The sequence below is a fragment of the Arachis hypogaea genome, chromosome 13 (assembly GCF_003086295.3).
Source record: "Arachis hypogaea cultivar Tifrunner chromosome 13, arahy.Tifrunner.gnm2.J5K5, whole genome shotgun sequence".
In the NCBI taxonomy this organism is placed as follows: domain Eukaryota; kingdom Viridiplantae; phylum Streptophyta; class Magnoliopsida; order Fabales; family Fabaceae; genus Arachis; species Arachis hypogaea.
In genome coordinates this window covers 73,462,055-73,468,986 of record NC_092048.1, presented here as the reverse complement: position 1 = coordinate 73,468,986, position 6,932 = coordinate 73,462,055, and the positions used below count along the sequence as shown (strand labels likewise).

The 6,932-nt window shown below is 34.9% G+C and overlaps 1 non-coding gene across 1 annotated transcript; it reads right to left on the bottom strand.

Moving 5' to 3' along the window:
• Positions 1–3,844: 3,844 nt before the first annotated feature.
• Positions 3,845–3,952, bottom strand: LOC112739586 (small nucleolar RNA R71). Its single transcript, XR_003170516.1, has one exon. It is a non-coding gene; the product is annotated as a small nucleolar RNA R71 (small nucleolar RNA).
• Positions 3,953–6,932: the final 2,980 nt, after the last annotated feature.

Below are 6,932 nucleotides of genomic sequence, written 5' to 3'. Positions count from 1 at the left end.
TAAAATTGATTCAGGAATTTGTTTGATAACTGTTTCCATGTCTTTATGCTTGCTGTGGGTTGGTTATTTAACCACCTCTTAGCTTGATCTTTAACAGCAAATGGAAATAGTAATAATCTATAGACATCCTGATCTATTTCTTTATCACATACTGTGTCAGCAATTTGTAAGAATTGTGCCAGAAACTCAGTAGGTTCTTCCTGTGGAAGACCGGAATACTGGAAATTTTGCTGCACCATGATGATGAGCTGAGGATTTAGCTCAAAACTGCTTGCTTTGATGGGAGGTATACAGATGCTACTCCCATATGCAGCTGTAATGGGGTTAGCATATGACCCCAGAGTCCTTCTGGATTGTTCATTTCTACTTATGTCCATGATGGAGAAAAGGGAATTGATATGAATTGCAAATAAATTATATTTTTATTTTTATTTTATTTATTTAGAAGCAACCGAATAAAATAAAATAAAATAAATAGAAAATAAAATAAAAGTTTCGAAAACTAAAATAATTGATTAATTAAGAAAATTTGAAAAACCTTGGATATGATTTTCGAAAATTAAAGAGAGAGAAAGTGGTCAGGGAGTTTTGAAAAAGATATGTTTTAAAATTAAATATATGATTTTAAAACTTAAGACTAAGATAAGATAGAATAAAAAAATAAGAATATGAATTTTTTTTAAAGTAAAAATAAAAAATTTAATTAAAATATAGGAAAAAGATATTTTGAATTTAATGAAGAAAGAGAAAAACAATAAAAAGACACCAAACTTAGAAGTTTTTTAGATCAAAACAAAGAAAACAAATAGGAAAATTTTGAATGTCAAGATGAACACCAAGAATACTTTGAAGATCAAGATGAACACCAAGAACAAATTTTGAAAATTTTTAAGAAAATAAAGACGCACAGGACACCAAACTTAAAAATTTTTATATTTTGGACACTAATAATTCGAAAATGCACAAGAAAAACAAGGAAAGACACAAAACAAGAAAGACTAAAGATCAAACAAGAAAAATAAACAAGAACAACTTGAAGATCAATGAAGAACTAAGAACATGTAATTCGAAAAAAAATGAAAGAAAAATAAAAACATGTAATTGACACCAAACTTAAAATATAAAACTGAACTCAAATAAAAGACTGAAATTTAGTGACTCTAAACCAACAAAGATAAATTATTCCTAATCAAAGAAACAAAATTAACCGTCAGTTGTCCAAACTCGAACAATCCCCGGCAACGGTGCCAAAAACTTGGTGCACGAAATTGTGATTCACACTTTTCACAATTCCGCACAACTAACCAGCAAGTGCACTGGGTCGTCCAAGTAATACCTTACGTGAGTAAGGATCGATCCCACGGAGATTGTCGGCTTGAAGCAAGCTATGGCAATTTTGTAAATCTTAGTCAGGAGATTAATGATGAGAGTGATTGTATTTACGAAAAATAAACAACATGAGATAAAGAGTACTTGTGATTCAGTAATGGAGAACAGGTTGAGGTTTTGGAGATGCTTTGTCTTCTGAATCTCTGCTTTCTCACTGTCTTTTTCTTCACGCACACAAGGCTCCTTCCATGGCAAGCTGTATGTTGGTGGATCACCGTTGTCAATGGCTACCATCTGTCCTCTCAGTGAAAATGGTCCAAATGCGCTGTCACCACACGGCTAATCATCTGTCGGTTCTCACTCATGTTGGAATAGGATCCATTGATCCTTTTGCGTCTGTCACTACGCCCAGCACTCGCGAGTTTGAAGCTCGTCACAGTCATCCCTTCCCAGATCATACTCGGAATACCACAGACAAGGTTTAGACTTTCCAGATCTGAAGAATGGCTGCCAATAATTCTAGCCTATACCACGAAGACTCTGATCTGAATCAGGAGGCTAAGAGATATGCACTCAGTCTAAGGTAGAACGGAGGTGGTTGTCAGGCACGCATTCATAGGTTGAGAATGGTGATGAGTGTCACGGATCATCACATTCATCAAGTTGAAGTGCGAGTGAATATCTTAGAAGAGAAACAAGCGTGATTGAATGGAAAACAGTAGTAATTGCATTAATTCATCAAAACACAGCAGAGCTCCTCACCCCAACCATGGGGTTTAGAGACTCATGCCGTAGAAGATACAAGTTCGAATGTAAATTATCATGAGGTACAAAATGAATCTCTAAAAGTGGTTTTTATAATGAACTAGTGACCTAGGGTTACAGAAAATGAGTAAGCTAGAATAGTTAGTGTAGAAATCCACTTCCGGGGCCCACTTGGTGTGTGCTTGGGCTGAGCATTGAAGCTTTCACATGTAGAGACTTTTCTTGGAGTTAAACGCCAGCTTTGGTGCCAGTTTGGGCGTTTAACTCCAGCTTTTATGCCAGTTCTGGTGTTTAACGCCAGAATAGGGTAGAAAGTTGGCGTTCAAACGCCAGTTTGCGTCATCAAAAGTCGGGCAAAGTATGGACTATTATATATTGCTGGAAAGCCCAGGATGTCTACTTTCCAACGCAATTAAGAGTGCACCAATTAGGCTTCTGTAGCTTGAGAAAATCCATTTCGAGTGCAGAAGGGTCAGAATCCAACAGCATCTGCAGTCCTTCTTCAGCCTCTGAATCAGATTTTTGCTCAGGTCCCTCAATTTCAGCCAGAAAATACCTGAAATCACAAAAAAACACACAAACTCATAGTAAAGTCCAGAAATGTGATTTTTGAATAAAAACTAGTAAAAACATAATAAAAACTAACTAAAATATACTAAAAACATACTAAAAACAATGCCAAAAAGCGTATAAATTATCCGCAAATCATTAGTCAAGTAATCAACTTCAATTTTCAAAATCAAATCTTTTTAAATTTGTTTTTCAAATCTCTTTCAAAAATAAATTTCAAATCACATCTTTTAAAAATCAATTTCAAAATCTTTTCTAACTTTTTATCTTTTCAAAATTGATTTTCAAATCTTTTTCAATTAACCACTTGACTTTTTGTTTATTTTGCTATTTCTTATCTTTTTCAAAACTACCTAACTAATTTTCTCTCTGTAATTTTTGAAAATTCCTCACCTTTTTTTAAAAAAATTCTTTTTAATTAACCAATTGTTTCAAGTTTTAATTTTAATTTTATTTCTCTTTTTAATTTTTGAATTCTAACTAATAATTAAAATAAAAAAATATTTTTCCTTTTATTTTAATTTAAATTCGAATTTTTCTCTTTTCCTTCTTCTATTCTTCTCTTCTTCTACTCACATAAAGGAATCTCTATACTATGACATAGAGGATTCCATATTTTCTTTGTTCTCTTCTTTTTCATATGAGCAGGAACAGGGATAAAGACATTCTTATTAAAGCTGATCTTGAACCTGAAAAGACTCTTAAGAGGAAACTAAGAGAAGCTAAAGCACAACCCTCTGGAGAGGACCTGACAGAAATTTTCGAAAAAGAGGGAGACATGGCCAAACCTAATAACAACGGTGGAGATGCAAGGAAGATGCTTGGTGACTTTATTGCACCCTCTTCTAACTTCTATGAAAGAAGCATCTCACTTCCTACAATTGGAGCAAACAACTTTGAGCTTAAGCCTCAATTAGTTTCTCTAATGCAGCAGAATCGCAAGTTTCATGGACTTCCAATGGAAGATCCTCATCAGTTTTTAGCTGAATTCTTGCAAATCTGTGACACTATTAAGACCAATGGAGTTGATCCCGAGGTCTACAGGCTTATGCTTTTCCTTTTTGCTGTAAGAGACCGAGCTAGAACATGGTTGGATTCACAACCTAAGGATAGCCTGAACTCTTGGGATAAGCTGGTTAGTACTGGCCTTGCCAATTTCTTTCTACCTCAAAAGATGAGCAAGCTTAGAGTGGAAATCCAAACCTTCAGACAGAAGGAAGGAGAATCCCTCTATGAAGCTTGGGAAAGATATAAGCAACTGATCAAAAGGTGTCCTACTGACATGCTTCCAGAATGGAGCATCATATGTATATTCTATGATGGTCTATCTGAGTTGTCAAAAATGTCATTGGACCATTCTGCAGGAGGATCTCTTCATCTGAAAACCCCTGTAGAAGCTCAGGAACTCATTGAAATGGTTGCAAATAACCAGTTGATGTACACCTCTGAGAGGAACCTGTTAACAATGGGACGCCTCAGAAGAAGGAAGTTCTTGAAATTGATACTCTGAATGCCATATTGGTTCAGAACAAAATATTGACTCAGTAAGTCAATATGATTTCTCAGAGTCTGAATGGATTACAAGCTGCATCCAACAGTACTAAAGAAGCATCTTCTGAAGAAGAAGCTTATGATCCTGAGAACTCTGTAATGGCAGAGGTGAATCACATGGGAGAACCCTATGGAAACACCTATAATCCTTCATGGAGAAATCATCCAAATTTCTCATGGAAGGACCAACAGAAGCCTCAACAAGGCTTCAATAATAATGGTGGAAGAAATAGGTTTAGCAATAGCAAGCCTTTTCCATCATCTTCTCAGCAACAGATAGAGAATTCTGAACAGAGCCATTCTGGCCTGGCAACCATAATCTCTGATCTATCTGTTTTCTGTTATGTTTTGTTTTTTTTCCTGTTCTAGTTGCATGATCATTTACATTGATGTCTTAAAGTTATAAAATGTTCCATATATCTCTCACATTGCTTAAAAGTAAATTTTATTTGAAAAGAATTGAGAGATGCATGAATTTCAAGTTTAAAATAAGAATAGTTTAATTATGTTGATGTGGTGGCATTGCTTTTATTTTCTGAATGTATGAATGAACAGTGCATATTTGAAGTCAAAATTTTAGAATGTTGGCTCTTAAAAGAATAATAAAAAAGGAAAAGAATTATTGATGATTTGAAAAATCAATAAAATTGATTCTTGAAGCAAGAAAAAGTACTAGATAGACTGTTTTACCCTTACTAGTTATCTGTTTAGTATTTAAAGTGTATTTTACAGATCTCATAGAGACTTTTTGACCATCATACATGTTCATCACTTTGTATTTTCTTTCAGTATGAGTTTCTAAACCTCCTAGGTTGAGGGGAGGAGCCCTGCTGAGTCCTATGAATTAATAAAAGTATTACTATTTCTTCTTCGATCCGTGTTTGATTTATTTCTAAGATGTATACTCAATCTTCAACATGGTGAATAGGATGATCAGTGACAATCAGCTCTTTTCATCATACTAAGACGAACGTTCCAGACAAACACCCACGTCTACTTGGATTCGTGTGAATACGTGACTGGAAAGCACGGACCAACAGCTATGTTTATACATCTCTCAGATGGTTAATCCACGACTTCGTTGGGGACTTCTCAAGACACCAGTTCAGCCGATTTCTGGGGAGATTAGGGTCTCCGTGGTATAGGCAAGATTCCAAAAAAGCAGCATTATCTGATCCGGAAGATTCGACCTTGTCTGTGGCATTTTGAGTAGGATCGCCAAGAGAATGAACTGCTAGAGCTTCACCCTTCATCAGATTGGATGATCACAGCCAATGGCGTTCAATCTGTAGCAGAGGAGATCAATGACCACGGCCCATGGTGTTGATCACATACAGCCTGCTATAGAAGAGATCATTCACAAGCAGAGAAGACAGTAATACCGGAGTTAATTCAGAAAGGCAAAGCAACTCCAATCCTTTACCTTATTCCTATTACTGATTTTAATATATACAATATATTCCTTTCATGAATTGCCCTTACATCAATCCAACAACCTTCAGATTTTGCCTGACTAAGACCTACAAGATAACCATAGCTTGCTTCAAGCCAACAATCCTTGTGGGATCGACCCTGACTCACTCAGGTATTACTTGGACGGCCCAGTGCACTTGCTGGTACAGTTGTACGAAAGTGTGGGGATTCGTGCACCAAGTTTTGGGTGCCGTTGCCGGAGATTGTTCGAGTTTGGACAAACTGACAGATTGTCTTGCTCCTTAGATCGGGTAATTTTTATTTTATTTGAGTCTTTTAATTTTTGTTTTCTTCTTCCTATTTTTCGAAAAAAAATAAAAACTTTTTCAAAAAAATATTCTTCTTTTCTTTGTTTAATCTTTATTCTTTGTTTGAGTCCTACCTGTTTTCTGTCCTTTAATTCCAAAAATTTTCAAACTTTACCAAAAATATTTTTCTGTCTTTTAATTTAAAGAAACTGCATAAGCATTAATAATAATTCAGTTTTTATTTCCGTCAATCAATTATAAAATATTCCTCTTATCATCATCAAACTTGAATAAAATAGTGATTTTTTTAGAAGAATTAGAGATGCATGAATTTTCGAGTTATATAATAAGAATAGTCAATTATGTTGATGTGGTGGCATTGCTTTTGTTTTCTGAATGTATGAACAAACAGTGCATATTTGAAATTGGAATTAAGAAAGTTGGCTCTTGAAAGAATGATGAAAAAGGAGAAGTACTATTGGTAATTTGAAAAATCAAAATAAATTGATTCTTGAAGCAAGAAAAAGCAGCAAAAAGCAAGATGCAATAAAAAGAAAAAACAATTGCATGCAAAAAAATATAAATATAAAAAAAAAGAAAAAACCAATAGAAAAAATTAATAGCTCTTTAAACCAAAGATAAGAGCAAAAAACCAATAACCCTTTAAACCAAAAGGCAAGGGAAAAAGGATCCAAGGCTTTGAGCATCAATGGTTAGGAGGGCCTAAAAGAAACAAAATCTTGGCCTAAGCATTCCAAAGGAACAGTGTCCCTAACTATATGCTTGTGGTGTGAAGGTATCAAGTAAAAATCTTGAGACTGAGCAGTTAAAGTCGTGATCCAAAGCAAAAAGAGTGTGTTTAAGAACTCTGGACACCTCTATCTGAGGATTCTAGCAAAGCTGAGTCACAATCCGAAAGGGTTCACCCAGTTAAGTGTCTATGGCATTTATGTATCCAGTGGTAATATTAGAAACAAAGTGCTTAGGGCCACGTCC